The sequence below is a fragment of the Phyllobates terribilis genome, unplaced genomic scaffold, assembly GCF_046119375.1.
Source record: "Phyllobates terribilis strain yellow unplaced genomic scaffold, ASM4611937v1 Scaffold_11__3_contigs__length_659146591, whole genome shotgun sequence".
In the NCBI taxonomy this organism is placed as follows: domain Eukaryota; kingdom Metazoa; phylum Chordata; class Amphibia; order Anura; family Dendrobatidae; genus Phyllobates; species Phyllobates terribilis.
In genome coordinates this window covers 583,520,680-583,540,435 of record NW_027362771.1, presented here as the reverse complement: position 1 = coordinate 583,540,435, position 19,756 = coordinate 583,520,680, and the positions used below count along the sequence as shown (strand labels likewise).

At 54.1% G+C, this 19,756-nt stretch overlaps 1 protein-coding gene across 2 annotated transcripts in view; it reads right to left on the bottom strand.

Annotated features, from left to right (window-relative positions):
- Positions 1 to 19,756, bottom strand: part of ODAD3 (outer dynein arm docking complex subunit 3) — a 47,897-nt gene that overhangs the window by 25,982 nt on the left and 2,159 nt on the right. The window contains exon 2 of one of the 2 annotated variants that reach the window (XM_073654273.1): positions 407 to 557. The exons of the other annotated variant lie outside the window; for it this stretch is intronic. The gene's annotated coding sequence lies outside the window, so the exon portion shown is untranslated. The remainder of the gene's footprint in view (positions 1 to 406; positions 558 to 19,756) is intronic. 2 annotated transcript variants of the gene reach the window in all.

The following is a 19,756-nucleotide window of genomic DNA, read 5'->3' as shown; positions in this document are numbered from 1 at the left end:
AAGCAGAAGTGGCTACGTCTACGCGTTAACCATCGTGGATCACTACTCCCGGTTCTTGGTTGTCGTCCCCGTCAAGGACTTAACGGCTCAAACAGCAGCTAGAGCCTTCCAGCAGCACTTCTGCCGTCCGCACGGATACCCGGAGCAGGTGCTGACGGACCAGGGGCCTGCCTTTGAAGCGGAAGTCTTCCAGGAGTTCTGCACCCTGTATGGCTGCCGGAAGATAAGAACAACACCCTATCACCCGCAAACTAATGGACTTTGTGAGAAAATGAACCAGGTGGTGATAGATCTTCTGAAAACATTGCCCCTGGAAGAACGTAGTCTGTGGCCTGAAAAGCTGCCCGACCTGGTGGACCTATACAACCACATCCCTGTAGGTTCCACCAACTGTACCCCGGCTTACCTAATGAGGGCAAGACCTGGTAAGCTTCCTGTTGATCTGGAGATGGGAGTCCTGACACCCGAGGACACTTCACCAGAAGCAGACTGGGACACAGAGAGGCAGCAGCAGTACCGGAAAGTACAGGAGAGCGTGGAGCGAAGTCTCTGTCAAGCTAGGGAAAGACAAGAGAAAACTTACAACCAGTATGCTCCCGCTGTTCCCCTGGTGCCCGGAGAGCAGGTCTTGAAGAGGAAAAGACGGCTCCACAAGTTGGACGACCAGTGGGAGAAGGACCCGTACACCGTACTGCCCTCAAGCCACGACAACCCAAAGATCTGTACAATCAGTAAAGACGGAGGGGAAACCACAGCCATTGTATCCCGGGATCACCTGAAGAAGTGTCCCGAACAGCTACGGAACCCTGAAGAGGAACAAGAAGACCCTCGACCCGTAGAGGAAAGGGAAGATATGATTAGTACTGTGCTTGGAGACTTCCCTCGGTCTTGGACTCAAGTCAATGGTGCTGTTGTGGTACCCGTCCTCACGTTCCTCCAACCAGCATCCCAAGTGCCTACGGAGACACAGGTAGAGCTGGAAGAACAGCCGGTCCAGGAGGCAGAAGACCCCACACAAGCAGACCCGGAGAATCAACCCTCTGCTTATAGTGAGCCTGCCATACCCCTAGTGAGCCAAAGAGTCCGTAGACGGCTGCCCAGTTTACCCTTGACAGCTCCTATACCCTGTAGCTCAGGACCAGTCAGCCAGCTCCGTAGGTCCACTAGGGTCACTAGAGGCCAGTTGCCCGTACGGTGGAGGATCTAAATGTTCAAGCTATTTTATTAATGTTTACCTGTTTGTTGTTGCTTGTGTATAATTATGTGTTTCTAGTTATTTGTAGGAGTCTTTGGTGGATTTACCGGGAATCCTTTGTACATATGTTGGAGCGTAACCCAGGAATGGACTAAAAGACTGATAAGGACTCGGGGCAGGACAGACCCCTACCTGGTTACGTCTCCTTGTTTTGGTGAAATGGACACCTTTGATTTCTTCAAAGACTGCACCCGGTTGCGGACATGCCGTGACCATCCTAATGTTTTTCTTTATTGCGTTGTTTCTGTTTGTAATTTATTATGTTACAAAAATATGTTTAGTCCCGGAGTACTAAATTTCACTAGGGGGGAATGTGACACCCCAGGGGTCTGGTTGCCACAGTGATAGAGATATTACGTCTGAGAGCAGGTGGGAGGTCTCTTGGTCAGGAATCCTATGCATGCCACACCTCCTGCCCAGTCCTGGGAGGGGAAGAACTTCCCCTATATAAAACTGGGGCTGAGGCAGGGTTAGTGAGTTAAGAAGAGTAGAGTTAAGAAGAGGAGCAGCTATAGGAAAGAAAGATCAGGAGCTCAGTGGGAGCAGTGCTACAAGGAATCAGGGGCTGGCTGCTGAAGAGCTCGCCCTGATTGAAGAGTTACCACCGGACCCGGAGTCCGAGGCTGTGGGGACTAATCCTTACCCAGCAGCAGAAACCGACCGGCAGGGGATTTCAGGTCCTCTGGCCAAGAAACCCGAAGGCACGGTCACACGCGTGGGACCAGCACCGCCATCGTGGAGCGGAAGCCACTAGAAGGCCCCGAGTCACCGGCCATACGGGTGAGCACCACACGGTACACTCAGGGACGTGGGCTACTTTTACCCGCCTCTAGCAAGGTAGCCAGAAGAGTACAATTAGTTGGGGAGGCCTACAACTCCGCTTGGCCAGGGGAAATCCCATCTGCTCAAAGACTGACCAGGCCCCGATCGCTAGCCAGTACTCCGGGAGGGTCTATCTTTATCACCAGTAAAGACCCTGAACTACACCGCATCGTCTCTGAGTGGTTCCTGCTACCCCCATCATCCACGTCGGCTGCCCTGAGGCCATACCCCTCCCATTGGGGGTTATACCATTCACGCTGCACAATCCTTCCACCGGCCTCAGCGGTCTGCCCTGCAGCGGCAGCTCCATAGCTGCATTCAACGGGTGGCGTAGTCGTCCAACACCTACTGCTAATACTCAGCCACACAGTTTGACTCCCTGGGCACGGACCGGGTCACCGCCACGAGACTACTACCCCTAACAGGCCCAGCTCCGGGTAGTCCGCGCGTGCGCAACGCTACACCAAGTAGGCCCAGGGGCGCGTCATATATATCACACACTGTCTCCGGCTGCCCCCATATTCCCCTGTGGTGACATCTCCGTCCACCATTACTGTATATATTACACACTGCCCCCGGCTGCCCCCATATTCCCCTGTGGTGACGTCTCCTCCACCATTACTGTATATATCACACACTGCCCCCGGCTGCCCCCATATTCCCCTGTGGTGACGTCTCCTCTATCATTACTGTATATATCACACACTGCCCGCGGCTGCCCCCATATTCTCCTGTGGTGACGTCTCCTCCACCATTACTGTATATATCACACACTGCCCCCGGCTGCCCCCATATTCCCCTGTGGTGACGTCTCCTCCACCATTACTGTATATATCACACACTGCCCCCGGCTGCCCCCATATTCTCCTGTGGTGACGTCTCCTCCACCATTACTGTATATATCACACACTGCCCCCGGCTGCCCCCATATTCCCCTGTAGTGACGTCTCCTTCACCATTACTGTATATATCACACACTGCCCCTGGTTGCCCCCATAATCCCCTGTGGTGACGTCTCCTCTATCATTACTGTATATATCACACACTGCCCCCGGCTGCCCCCATATTCTCCTGTGGTGACGTCTCCTCCACCATTACTGTATATATCACACACTGCCCCCGGCTGCCCCCATATTCCCCTGTGGTGACGTCACCTCCACCATTACTGTATATATCACACACTGCCCCCGGTTGCCCCCATATTCCCCTGTGGTGACGTCTCCTCCATCATTACTGTATATATCACACACTGCCCCCGGTTGCCCCCATATTCCCCTGTGGTGACGTCTCCTCTATCATTACTGTATATATCACACACTGCCCCCGGCTGCCCCCATATTCTCCTGTGGTGACGTCTCCTCCACCATTACTGTATATATCACACACTGCCCCCGGCTGCTCCCATATTCCCCTGTGGTGACGTCTCCACCACCATTACTGTATATATCACACACTGCCCCCGGCTGCCCCCATATTTCCCTGTGGTGACGTCTCCTCCACCATTACTGTATATATCACACAATGCCCCCGGCTGCCCCCATATTTCCCTGTGGTGACGTCTCCTCCACCATTACTGTATATGTCACACACTGCCCCCGGATGCCCCCATATTCCCCTGTGGTGACGTCTCCTCCACCATTACTGTATATATCACACACTGCCCCCGGCTGCCCCCATATTTCCCTGTGGTGACGTCTCCTCCACCATTACTGTATATATCACACAAAGCCCCCGGCTGCCCCCATATTCCCCTGTGGTGACGTCTCCTCCACCATTACTGTATATATCACACAAAGCCCCCGGCTGCTCCCATATTCCCCTGTGGTGACGTCTCCTCCACCATTACTGTGTATATCACACACTGCCCCCGGCTGACCTCATATTCCCCTGTGGTGACGTCTCCTCCACCATTACTGTATATATCACACACTGCCCCCGGCTGCCCCCATATTCCCCTGTGGTGATGTCTCCTCCACCATTACTGTGTATATCACACAAAGCCCCCGGCTGCCCCCATATTCCCCTGTGGTGACGTCTCCTCCACCATTACTGTATATATCACACAAAGCCCCCGGCTGCCCCCATATTCCCCTGTGGTGACGTCTCCTCCACCATTAATGTATATATTACACACTGCCCCCGGCTGACCTCATATTCCCCTGTGGTGACGTCTCCTCCACCATTACTGTATATATCACACACTGCCCCCGGCTGCCCCCATATTCCCCTGTGGTGACGTCTCCTCCACCATTACTGTATATATCACACACTGTCCTTGGCTGCCCCCATATTCCCCTGTGGTGACGTCTCCCTCCACCATTACTGTATATATCACACACTGTCCCCGGCTGCCCCCATATTCCCCTGTGGTGACGTCTCACTCCACCATTACTGTATATATCACACACTGTCCCCGGCTGCCCCCATATTCCCCTGTGGTGACGTCTCCTGCACCATTACTGTATATATCACACACTGCCCCCGGCTGCCCCCATATTCTCCTGTGGTGACGTCTCCTCCACCATTACTGTATATATCACACACTGCCCCCGGCTGCCCCCATATTCCCCTGTGGTGACGTCTCCTCCACCATTAGTGTATATATCACACACTGCCCCCAGCTGCCCCCATATTCCCCTGTGGTGACGTCTCCTCCACCATTACTGTATATATCACACACTGCCCCCGGCTGCCTCCATATTACCCTGTGGTGACGTCTCCTCCACCATTACTGTAGATATCACACACTGCCCTCGGCTGCCCCCATATTCTCCTGTGGTGACGTCTCCTCCACCATTACTGTATATATCGCACATTGCCCCCGACTGCCCCCATATTCCCCTGTGGTGACGTCTCCTCCACCATTACTGTATATATAACACACTGCCCCCGGCTGCCCCCATATTCCCCTGTGGTGACGTCTCCTCCACCATTACTGTATATATCATACACTGCCCCCGGCTGCCCCCATATTCCCCTGTGGTGACGTCTCCTCCACCATTACTGTATATATCACACACTGCCCCCGGCTGCCCCCATATTCCCCTGTGGTGACGTCTCCTCCACCATTACTGTATATATCACAAACTGTCCTTGGCTGCCCCCATATTCCCCTGTGGTGACGTCTCCTCCACCATTACTGTATATATCACACACTGCCCCCGGCTGCCCCCATATTCTCCTGTGGTGACGTCTCCTCCACCATTACTGTATATATCACACATTGCCCCCGGCTGCCCCCATATTCCCCTGTGGTGACGTCTCCTCCACCATTACTGTAGATATCACACCCTGCCCCCGGCTGCCCCCATATTCCCCTGTGGTGACGTCTCCTCCACCATTACTGTAGATATCACACACTGCCCCCGGCTGCCCCCATATTCCCCTGTGGTGACGTCTCCTCCACCATTACTGTATATATCACACACTGCCCCCGGCTGCCCCCATATTTCCCTGTGGTGACGTCTCCTCCACCATTACTGTATATATCACACACTGCCCCCGGCTGCCCCCATATTCCCCTGTGGTGACGTCTCCTCCACCATTACTTTATATATCACACACTGCCCCCGGCTGCCCCCATATTCCCCTGTGGTGACGTCTCCTCCACCATTACTGTATATATCACACACTGCCCCCGACTGCCCCCATATTCTCCTGTGGTGACGTCTCCTCCACCATTACTGTATATATCACACATTGCCCCCGGCTGCCCCCATATTCCCCTGTGGTGACGTCTCCTCCACCATTACTGTAGATATCACACACTGCCCCCGGCTGCCCCCATATGCCCCTGTGGTGACGTCTCCTCCACCATTACTGTAGATATCACACACTGCCCCCGGCTGCCCCCATATTCCCCTGTGGTGACGTCTCCTCCACCATTACTGTATATATCACACACTGCCCCCGGCTGCCCCCATATTTCCCTGTGGTGACGTCTCCTCCACCATTACTGTATATATCACACACTGCCCCCGGCTGCCCCCATATTCCCCTGTAGTGACGTCTCCTCCACCATTACTGTAGATATCACACACTGCCCCCGGCTGCCCCCATATTCTCCTGTGGTGACTTCTCCTCCACCATTACTGTATATATCACACATTGCCCCCGACTGCCCCCATATTCCGATGTGGTGACGTCTCCTCCACCATTAGTGTATATATCACACACTGCCCCCGGCTGCCCCCATATTCCCCTGTGGCCCTGTGGTGACGTCTCCTCCACCATTACTGTATATATCACACACTGCCCCCGGATGCCCCCATATTCCCCTGTGGTGACGTCTCCTCCACCATTACTGTATATATCACACACTGCCCCCGGCTGCCCCCATATTCCCCTGTGGTGACGTCTCCTCCACCATTACTGTATATATCACACAAAGCCCCCGGCTGCCCCCATATTCCCCTGTGGTGACATCTCCTCCACCATTACTGTATATATCACACAAAGCCCCCGGCTGCTCCCATATTCCCCTGTGGTGACGTCTCCTCCACCATTACTGTGTATATCACACACTGCCCCCGGCTGACCTCATATTCCCCTGTGGTGACGTCTCCTCCACCATTACTGTATATATCACACACTGCCCCCGGCTGCCCCCATATTCCCCTGTGGTGATGTCTCCTCCACCATTACTGTGTATATCACACAAAGCCCCCGGCTGCCCCCATATTCCCCTGTGGTGACGTCTCCTCCACCATTACTGTATATATCACACAAAGCCCCCGGCTGCCCCCATATTACCCTGTGGTGACGTCTCCTCCACCATTAATGTATATATTACACACTGCCCCCGGCTGACCTCATATTCCCCTGTGGTGACGTCTCCTCCACCATTACTGTATATATCACACACTGCCCCCGGCTGCCCCCATATTCCCCTGTGGTGACGTCTCCTCCACCATTACTGTATATATCACACACTGTCCTTGGCTGCCCCCATATTCCCCTGTGGTGACGTCTCCCTCCACCATTACTGTATATATCACACACTGTCCCCGGCTGCCCCCATATTCCCCTGTGGTGACGTCTCACTCCACCATTACTGTATATATCACACACTGTCCCCGGCTGCCCCCATATTCTCCTGTGGTGACGTCTCCTCCACCATTACTGTATATATCACACACTGCCCCCGGCTGCCCCCATATTCCCCTGTAGTGACGTCTCCTCCACCATTACTGTATATATCACACACTGCCCCCGGTTGCCCCCATATTCCCCTGTGGTGACGTCTCCTCTATCATTACTGTATATATCACACACTGCCCCCGGCTGCCCCCATATTCTCCTGTGGTGACGTCTCCTCCACCATTACTGTATATATCACACACTGCCCCCGGCTGCCCCCATATTCCCCTGTGGTGACGTCACCTCCACCATTACTGTATATATCACACACTGCCCCCGGTTGCCCCCATATTCCCCTGTGGTGACGTCTCCTCTATCATTACTGTATATATCACACACTGCCCCCGGTTGCCCCCATATTCCCCTGTGGTGACGTCTCCTCTATCATTACTGTATATATCACACACTGCCCCCGGCTGCCCCCATATTTCCCTGTGGTGACGTCTCCTCCACCATTACTGTATATATCACACACCACACACTGCCCCCGGCTGCCCCCATATTTCCCTGTGGTGATCTCTCCTCCACCATTACTGTAGATATCACACACTGCCCCCGGCTGCCCCCATATTTCCCTGTGGTGACGTCTCCTCCACCATTACTGTAGATATCACACACTGCCCGGCTGCCCCCATATTCCCCTGTGGTGACGTCTCCTCCACCATTACTGTATATATCACACACTGCCCCCGGTTGCCCCCATATTTCCTTGTGGTGAAGTCTCCTCCACCATTACTGTATATATCACACACTGCCCCCGGTTGCCCCCATATTCCCCTGTGGTGACGTCTTCTGCACCATTACTGTATATATCACACACTGCCCCCGGCAGCACCCATATTCCCCTGTGGTGACGTCTCCTCCACCATTACTGTATATATCACACAATGCCCCCGGCTGCCCCCATATTCTCCTGTGGTGACGTCTCCTCCACCATTACTGTATATATCACACAATGCCCCCGGCTGCCCCCATATTCCCCTGTGGTGACGTCTCCTCCATTACTGTATATATCACACACTGCCCCCGGCTGCCCCCATATTCCCCTGTGGTGACGTCTCCTCCACCATTACTGTATATATCACACACTGCCCCCGGCTACCCCCATATTCCCCTGTAGTGACGTCTCCTCCATCATTACTGTATATATCACACACTGCCCCCGGCTGCCCCCATATTCCCCTGTGGTGACGTCTCCTCCACCATTACTGTATATATCACACACTGCCCCCATATTCCCCTGTAGTGACGTCTCCTCCACCATTACTGTATATATCACACACTGTCTCCGGCTGCCCCCATATTCCCCTGTGGTGACGTCTCCGTCCACCATTACTGTATATATTACACACTGCCCCCGGCTGCCCCCATATTCCCCTGTGGTGACGTCTCCTCCACCATTACTGTATATATCACACACTGCCCCCGGCTGCCCCCATATTCCCCTGTGGTGACGTCTCCTCTATCATTACTGTATATATCACACACTGCCCCCGGCTGCCCCCATATTCTCCTGTGGTGACGTCTCCTCCACCATTACTGTATATATCACACACTGCCCCCGGCTGCCCCCATATTCCCCTGTGGTGACGTCTCCTCCACCATTACTGTATATATCACACACTGTCCTTGGCTGCCCCCATATTCCCCTGTGGTGACGTCTCCCTCCACCATTACTGTATATATCACACACTGTCCCCGGCTGCCCCCATATTCCCCTGTGGTGACGTCTCACTCCACCATTACTGTATATATCACACACTGTCCCCGGCTGCCCCCATATTCTCCTGTGGTGACGTCTCCTCCACCATTACTGTATATATCACACACTGCCCCCGGCTGCCCCCATATTCCCCTGTAGTGACGTCTCCTCCACCATTACTGTATATATCACACACTGCCCCCGGTTGCCCCCATATTCCCCTGTGGTGACGTCTCCTCTATCATTACTGTATATATCACACACTGCCCCCGGCTGCCCCCATATTCTCCTGTGGTGACGTCTCCTCCACCATTACTGTATATATCACACACTGCCCACGGCTGCCCCCATATTCCCCTGTGGTGACGTCACCTCCACCATTACTGTATATATCACACACTGCCCCCGGTTGCCCCCATATTCCCCTGTGGTGACGTCTCCTCTATCATTACTGTATATATCACACACTGCCCCCGGTTGCCCCCATATTCCCCTGTGGTGACGTCTCCTCTATCATTACTGTATATATCACACACTGCCCCCGGCTGCCCCCATATTTCCCTGTGGTGACGTCTCCTCCACCATTACTGTATATATCACACACCACACACTGCCCCCGCCTGCCCCCATATTTCCCTGTGGTGATCTCTCCTCCACCATTACTGTAGATATCACACACTGCCCCCGGCTGCCCCCATATTTCCCTGTGGTGACGTCTCCTCCACCATTACTGTAGATATCACACACTGCCCGGCTGCCCCCATATTCCCCTGTGGTGACGTCTCCTCCACCATTACTGTATATATCACACACTGCCCCCGGTTGCCCCCATATTTCCTTGTGGTGAAGTCTCCTCCACCATTACTGTATATATCACACACTGCCCCCGGTTGCCCCCATATTCCCCTGTGGTGACGTCTCCTGCACCATTACTGTATATATCACACACTGCCCCCGGCAGCACCCATATTCCCCTGTGGTGACGTCTCCTCCACCATTACTGTATATATCACACAATGCCCCCGGCTGCCCCCATATTCTCCTGTGGTGACGTCTCCTCCACCATTACTGTATATATCACACAATGCCCCCGGCTGCCCCCATATTCCCCTGTGGTGACGTCTCCTCCATTACTGTATATATCACACACTGCCCCCGGCTGCCCCCATATTCCCCTGTGGTGACGTCTCCTCCACCATTACTGTATATATCACACACTGCCCCCGGCTACCCCCATATTCCCCTGTAGTGACGTCTCCTCCATCATTACTGTATATATCACACACTGCCCCCGGCTGCCCCCATATTCCCCTGTGGTGACGTCTCCTCCACCATTACTGTATATATCACACACTGCCCCCATATTCCCCTGTAGTGACGTCTCCTCCACCATTACTGTATATATCACACACTGTCTCCGGCTGCCCCCATATTCCCCTGTGGTGACGTCTCCGTCCACCATTACTGTATATATTACACACTGCCCCCGGCTGCCCCCATATTCCCCTGTGGTGACGTCTCCTCCACCATTACTGTATATATCACACACTGCCCCCGGCTGCCCCCATATTCCCCTGTGGTGACGTCTCCTCTATCATTACTGTATATATCACACACTGCCCCCGGCTGCCCCCATATTCTCCTGTGGTGACGTCTCCTCCACCATTACTGTATATATCACACACTGCCCCCGGCTGCCCCCATATTCCCCTGTGGTGACGTCTCCTCCACCATTACTGTATATATCACACACTGACCTTGGCTGCCCCCATATTCCCCTGTGGTGACGTCTCCCTCCACCATTACTGTATATATCACACACTGTCCCCGGCTGCCCCCATATTCCCCTGTGGTGACGTCTCACTCCACCATTACTGTATATATCACACACTGTCCCCGGCTGCCCCCATATTCTCCTGTGGTGACGTCTCGTCCACCATTACTGTATATATCACACACTGCCCCCGGCTGCCCCCATATTCCCCTGTAGTGACGTCTCCTCCACCATTACTGTATATATCACACACTGCCCCCGGTTGCCCCCATATTCCCCTGTGGTGACGTCTCCTCTATCATTACTGTATATATCACACACTGCCCCCGGCTGCCCCCATATTCTCCTGTGGTGACGTCTCCTCCACCATTACTGTATATATCACACACTGCCCACGGCTGCCCCCATATTGACCTGTGGTGACGTCACCTCCACCATTACTGTATATATCACACACTGCCCCCGGTTGCCCCCATATTCCCCTGTGGTGACGTCTCCTCTATCATTACTGTATATATCACACACTGCCCCCGGTTGCCCCCATATTCCCCTGTGGTGACGTCTCCTCTATCATTACTGTATATATCACACACTGCCCCCGGCTGCCCCCATATTTCCCTGTGGTGACGTCTCCTCCACCATTACTGTATATATCACACACCACACACTGCCCCCGGCTGCCCCCATATTTCCCTGTGGTGATCTCTCCTCCACCATTACTGTAGATATCACACACTGCCCCCGGCTGCCCCCATATTTCCCTGTGGTGACGTCTCCTCCACCATTACTGTAGATATCACACACTGCCCGGCTGCCCCCATATTCCCCTGTGGTGACGTCTCCTCCACCATTACTGTATATATCACACACTGCCCCCGGTTGCCCCCATATTTCCTTGTGGTGAAGTCTCCTCCACCATTACTGTATATATCACACACTGCCCCCGGTTGCCCCCATATTCCCCTGTGGTGACGTCTCCTGCACCATTACTGTATATATCACACACTGCCCCCGGCAGCACCCATATTCCCCTGTGGTGACGTCTCCTCCACCATTACTGTATATATCACACAATGCCCCCGGCTGCCCCCATATTCTCCTGTGGTGACGTCTCCTCCACCATTACTGTATATATCACACAATGCCCCCGGCTGCCCCCATATTCCCCTGTGGTGACGTCTACTCCATTACTGTATATATCACACACTGCCCCCGGCTGCCCCCATATTCCCCTGTGGTGACGTCTCCTCCACCATTACTGTATATATCACACACTGCCCCCGGCTACCCCCATATTCCCCTGTAGTGACGTCTCCTCCATCATTACTGTATATATCACACACTGCCCCCGGCTGCCTCCATATTCCCCTGTGGTGACGTCTCCTCCACCATTACTGTATATATCACACACTGCCCCCATATTCCCCTGTAGTGACGTCTCCTCCACCATTACTGTATATATCACACACTGTCTCCGGCTGCCCCCATATTCCCCTGTGGTGACGTCTCCGTCCACCATTACTGTATATATTACACACTGCCCCCGGCTGCCCCCATATTCCCCTGTGGTGACGTCTCCTCCACCATTACTGTATATATCACACACTGCCCCCGGCTGCCCCCATATTCCCCTGTGGTGACGTCTCCTCTATCATTACTGTTTATATCACACACTGCCCCCGGCTGCCCCCATATTCTCCTGTGGTGACGTCTCCTCCACCATTACTGTATATATCACACACTGCCCCCGGCTGCCCCCATATTCCCCTGTGGTGACGTCTCCTCCACCATTACTGTATATATCACACACTGCCCCCGGCTGCCCCCATATTCTCCTGTGGTGACGTCTCCTCCACCATTACTGTATATATCACACACTGCCCCCGGCTGCCCCCATATTCCCCTGTAGTGACGTCTCCTTCACCATTACTGTATATATCACACACTGCCCCTGGTTGCCCCCATAATCCCCTGTGGTGACGTCTCCTCTATCATTACTGTATATATCACACACTGCCCTCGACTGCCCCCATATTCTCCTGTTGTGACGTCTCCTCCACCATTACTGTATATATCACACACTGCCCCCGGCTGCCCCCATATTCCCCTGTGGTGACGTCACCTCCACCATTACTGTATATATCACACACTGCCCCCGGCTGCCCCCATATTCCCCTGTGGTGACGTCTCCTCCACCATTACTGTATATATCACACACTGCCCCCGGCTGCCCCCATATTCCCCTGTGGTGACGTCTCCTCCACCATTACTGTATATATCACACACTGCCCCCGGCTGCCCCCATATTCCCCTGTGGTGACGTCTCCTCTATCATTACTGTATATATCACACACTGCCCCCGGTTACCCCCATATTCCCCTGTGGTGACGTCTCCTCTATCATTACTGTATATATCACACACTGCCCTCGGCTGCCCCCATATTCTCCTGTGGTGACGTCTCCTCCACCATTACTGTATATATCACACACTGCCCTCGGCTGCCCCCATATTCCCCTGTGGTGACGTCTCCACCACCATTACTGTATATATCACACACTGCCCCCGGCTGCCCCCATATTTCCCTGTGGTGACGTCTCCTCCACCATTACTGTATATATCACACAATGCCCCCGGCTGCCCCCATATTTCCCTGTGGTGAAGTCTCCTCCACCATTACTGTATATGTCACACACTGCCCCCGGTTGCCCCCATATTCCCCTGTGGTGACGTCTCCTGCACCATTACTGTATATATCACACACTGCCCCCGGCTGCCCCCATATTCTCCTGTGGTGACGTCTCCTCCACCATTAATGTATATATCACACATTGCCCCTGGCTGCCCCCATATTCCCCTGTGGTGACGTCTCCTGCACCATTACTGTATATATCACACACTGCCCCCAGCTGCCCCCATATTACCCTGTGGTGACGTCTCCTCCACCATTAATGTATATATCACACATTGCCCCTGGCTGCCCCCATATTCCCCTGTGGTGACGTCTCCTCCACCATTACTGTAGATATCACACACTGCCCCCGGCTGCCCCCATATTCTCCTGTGGTGACGTCTCCTCCACCATTACTGGATATATCACACATTGCCCCCGACTGCCCCCATATTCCCCTGTGGTGACGTCTCCTCCACCATTAGTGTATATATCACACACTGCCCCCGGCTGCCCCCATATTCCCCTGTGGTGACGTCTCCTCCACCATTACTGTATATATCACACTGCCCCCGGCTGCCCCCATATTCCCCTGTGGTGACGTCTCCTCCACCATTACTGTATATATCACACACTGCCCCCGGCTGCCCCCATATTCCCCTGTGGTGACGTCTCCTCCACCATTACCGTATAAATCACACACTGCCCCCTGCTGCCCCCATATTTCCCTGTGGTGACGTCTCCTCCACCATTACTGTATATATCACACACTGCCCCCGGCTGCCCCCATATTCCCCTGTGGTGACGTCTCCTCCACCATTACTGTATATATCACACACTGCCCCCGGCTGCCCCCATATTCCCCTGTGGTGACGTCTCCTCCACCATTACTGTATATATCACACAAAGCCCCCGGCTGCCCCCATATTCCCCTGTGGTGACGTCTCCTCCACCATTACTGTATATATCACACACTGCCCCCGGCTGCCCCCATATTCCCCTGTGGTGATGTCTCCTCCACCATTACTGTGTATATCACACAAAGCCCCCGGCTGCCCCCATATTCCCCTGTGGTGACGTCTCCTCCACCATTACTGTATATATCACACAAAGCCCCCGGCTGCCCCCATATTCCCCTGTGGTGAAGTGTCCTCCACCATTAATGTACATATTACACACTGCCCCCGGCTGACCCCATATTCCCCTGTGGTGACGTCTCCTCCACCATTACTGTATATATCACACACTGCCCCCGGCTGCCCCCATATTCCCCTGTGGTGACGTCTCCTCCACCATTACTGTATATATCACACACTGCCCCCGGCTGCCCCCATATTCCCCCGTGGTGACGTCTCCTCCACCATTACTGTATATATCACACATTGCCCCCGACTGCCCCCATATTCCCCTGTGGTGACGTCTCCTCCACCATTAGTGTATATATCACACACTGCCCCCGGCTGCCCCCATATTCCCCTGTGGTGACGTCTCCTCCACCATTACTGTATATATCACACTGCCCCCGGCTGCCCCCATATTCCCCTGTGGTGACGTCTCCTCCACCATTACTGTATATATCACACACTGCCCCCGGCTGCCCCCATATTCCCCTGTGGTGACGTCTCCTCCACCATTACCGTATAAATCACACACTGCCCCCGGCTGCCCCCATATTTCCCTGTGGTGACGTCTCCTCCACCATTACTGTATATATCACACACTGCCCCCGGCTGCCCCCATATTCCCCTGTGGTGACGTCTCCTCCACCATTACTGTATATATCACACACTGCCCCCGGCTGCCCCCATATTCCCCTGTGGTGACGTCTCCTCCACCATTACTGTATATATCACACAAAGCCCCCGGCTGCCCCCATATTCCCCTGTGGTGACGTCTCCTCCACCATTACTGTATATATCACACACTGCCCCCGGCTGCCCCCATATTCCCCTGTGGTGATGTCTCCTCCACCATTACTGTGTATATCACACAAAGCCCCCGGCTGCCCCCATATTCCCCTGTGGTGACGTCTCCTCCACCATTACTGTATATATCACACAAAGCCCCCGGCTGCCCCCATATTCCCCTGTGGTGAAGTCTCCTCCACCATTAATGTACATATTACACACTGCCCCCGGCTGACCCCATATTCCCCTGTGGTGACGTCTCCTCCACCATTACTGTATATATCACACACTGCCCCCGGCTGCCCCCATATTCCCCTGTGGTGACGTCTCCTCCACCATTACTGTATATATCACACACTGCCCCCGGCTGCCCCCATATTCCCCCGTGGTGACGTCTCCTCCACCATTACTGTATATATCACACAATGCCCCCGGCTGCCCCCATATTCCCCTGAGGTGACGTCTCCTCCACCATTACTGTATATATCACACACTGCCCCCATATTCCCCTGTGGTGACGTCTCCTGCACCATTACTGTATATATCACACACTGCCCCCGGCTGCCCCCATATTCCCCTGTGGTGACGTCTCCTCCACCATTACTGTATATATCACACACTGCCCCCATATTCCCCTGTGGTGACGTCTCCTCCACCATTACTGTATATATTACACACTGCCCCCGGCTGCCCCCATATTCCTCTGTGGTGACATCTCCTCCACCATTACTGTATATATCACACACTGCCCCCGGCTGCCCCCATATTCCCCTGTGGTGACGTCTCCTCCACCATTACCGTATAAATCACACACTGCCCCCGGCTGCCCCCATATTTCCCTGTGGTGACGTCTCCTCCACCATTACTGTATATATCACACTGCCCCCGGCTGCCCCCATATTCCCCTGTGGTGACGTCTCCTCTATCATTACTGTATATATCACACACTGCCCCCAGCTGCCCCCATATTTCCCTGTGGTGACGTCTCCTCCACCATTACTGTAGATATCACACACTGCCCCCGGCTGCCCCCATATTCCCCTGTGGTGACTTCTCCTCCACCATTACTGTATATATCACACACTGCCCCCGGCTGCCCCCATAATCCCCTGTGGTGACGTCTCCTCCACCATTACTGTAGATATCACACACTGCCCCCGGCTGCCCCCATATTCCCCTGTGGTGACTTCTCCTCCACCATTACTGTATAAATCACACACTGCCCCCGGCTGCCCCCATATTCTCCTGTGGTGACGTCTCCTCCACCATTACTGTATATATCACACACTGCCCCCGGCTGCCCCCATATTCTCCTGTGGTGACGTCTCCTCCACCATTACTGTATATATCACACACTGCCCCCGGCTGCCCCCATAATCCCCTGTGGTGACGTCTCCTCCACCATTACTGTAGATATCACACACTGCCCCCGGCTGCCCCCATATTCCCCTGTGGTGACTTCTCCTCCACCATTACTGTATAAATCACACACTGCCCCCGGCTGCCCCCATATTCTCCTGTGGTGACGTCTCCTCCACCATTACTGTATATATCACACACTGCCCCCGGCTGCCCCCATAATCCCCTGTGGTGACGTCTCCTCCACCATTACTGTAGATATCACACACTGCCCCCGGCTGCCCCCATATTCCCCTGTGGTGACTTCTCCTCCACCATTACTGTATAAATCACACACTGCCCCCGGCTGCCCCCATATTCTCCTGTGGTGACGTCTCCTCCACTATTACTGTATATATCACACACTGCCCCCGGCTGCCCCCATAATCCCCTGTGGTGACGTCTCCTCCACCATTACTGTAGATATCACACACTGCCCCCGGCTGCCCCCATATTCCCCTGTAGTGACGTCTCCTGCACCATTACTGTATATATCACACACTGCCCCCGGCTGCCCCCATATTCCCCTGTGGTGACGTCTCCTCCACCATTACTGTATATATCACACACTGCCCCCATATTCCCCTGTGGTGACGTCTCCTCCACCATTACTGTATATATTACACACTGCCCCCGGCTGCCCCCATATTCCTCTGTGGTGACATCTCCTCCACCATTACTGTATATATCACACACTGCCCCCGGCTGCCCCCATATTCCCCTGTGGTGACGTCTCCTCCACCATTACCGTATAAATCACACACTGCCCCCGGCTGCCCCCATATTTCCCTGTGGTGACGTCTCCTCCACCATTACTGTATATATCACACTGCCCCCGGTTGCCCCCATATTCCCCTGTGGTGACGTCTCCTCTATCATTACTGTATATATCACACACTGCCCCCGGCTGCCCCCATAATCCCCTGTGGTGACGTCTCCTCCACCATTACTGTAGATATCACACACTGCCCCCGGCTGCCCCCATATTCCCCTGTGGTGACGTCTCCTCCACCATTACTGTATATATCACACACTGCCCCCGGCTGCCCCCATATTCTCCTGTGGTGACGTCTCCTCCACCATTACTGTATATATCACACACTGCCCCCGGCTGCCCCCATATTCCCCTGTGGTGACGTCTCCTCCACCATTACTGTATATATCACACACTGCCCCCGGCTGCCCCCATATTCCCCTGTGGTGACGTCTCCTCCACCATTACTGTATATATCACACACTGCCCCCGGCTGCCCCCATATTCCCCTGTGGTGACGTCTCCTCCACCATTACTGTAGATATCACACACTGCCCGGCTGCCCCCATATTCCCCTGTGGTGACGTCTCCTCCACCATTACTGTATATATCACACACTGCCCCCGGCTGCCCCCATATTCCCCTGTGGTGACGTCTCCTCCACCATTACTGTAGATATCACACACTGCCCCCGGCTGCCCCCATATTCCCCTGTAGTGACGTCTCCTCCACCATTACTGTATATATCACACACTGCCCCCGGCTGCCCCCATATTCTCCTGTGGTGACGTCTCCTCCACCATTACTGTATATATCACACAAAGCCCCCGGCTGCCCCCATATTCCCCTGTGGTGACGTCTCCTCCACCATTACTGTATATATCACACACTGCCCCCGGCTGCCCCCATATTCCCCTGTGGTGATGTCTCCTCCACCATTACTGTGTATATCACACAAAGCCCCCGGCTGCCCCCATATTCCCCTGTGGTGACGTCTCCTCCACCATTACTGTATATATCACACAAAGCCCCCGGCTGCCCCCATATTCCCCTGTGGTGAAGTCTCCTCCACCATTAATGTACATATTACACACTGCCCCCGGCTGACCCCATATTCCCCTGTGGTGACGTCTCCTCCACCATTACTGTATATATCACACACTGCCCCCGGCTGCCCCCATATTCCCCTGTGGTGACGTCTCCTCCACCATTACTGTATATATCACACACTGCCCCCGGCTGCCCCCATATTCCCCCGTGGTGACGTCTCCTCCACCATTACTGTATATATCACACAATGCCCCCGGCTGCCCCCATATTCCCCTGAGGTGACGTCTCCTCCACCATTACTGTATATATCACACACTGCCCCCATATTCCCCTGTGGTGACGTCTCCTGCACCATTACTGTATATATCACACACTGCCCCCGGCTGCCCCCATATTCCCCTGTGGTGACGTCTCCTCCACCATTACTGTATATATCACACACTGCCCCCATATTCCCCTGTGGTGACGTCTCCTCCACCATTACTGTATATATTACACACTGCCCCCGGCTGCCCCCATATTCCTCTGTGGTGACATCTCCTCCACCATTACTGTATATATCACACACTGCCCCCGGCTGCCCCCATATTCCCCTGTGGTGACGTCTCCTCCACCATTACCGTATAAATCACACACTGCCCCCGGCTGCCCCCATATTTCCCTGTGGTGACGTCTCCTCCACCATTACTGTATATATCACACTGCCCCCGGCTGCCCCCATATTCCCCTGTGGTGACGTCTCCTCTATCATTACTGTATATATCACACACTGCCCCCAGCTGCCCCCATATTTCCCTGTGGTGACGTCTCCTCCACCATTACTGTAGATATCACACACTGCCCCCGGCTGCCCCCATATTCCCCTGTGGTGACTTCTCCTCCACCATTACTGTATATATCACACACTGCCCCCGGCTGCCCCCATAATCCCCTGTGGTGACGTCTCCTCCACCATTACTGTAGATATCACACACTGCCCCCGGCTGCCCCCATATTCCCCTGTGGTGACTTCTCCTCCACCATTACTGTATAAATCACACACTGCCCCCGGCTGCCCCCATATTCTCCTGTGGTGACGTCTCCTCCACCATTACTGTATATATCACACACTGCCCCCGGCTGCCCCCATATTCTCCTGTGGTGACGTCTCCTCCACCATTACTGTATATATCACACACTGCCCCCGGCTGCCCCCATAATCCCCTGTGGTGACGTCTCCTCCACCATTACTGTAGATATCACACACTGCCCCCGGCTGCCCCCATATTCCCCTGTGGTGACTTCTC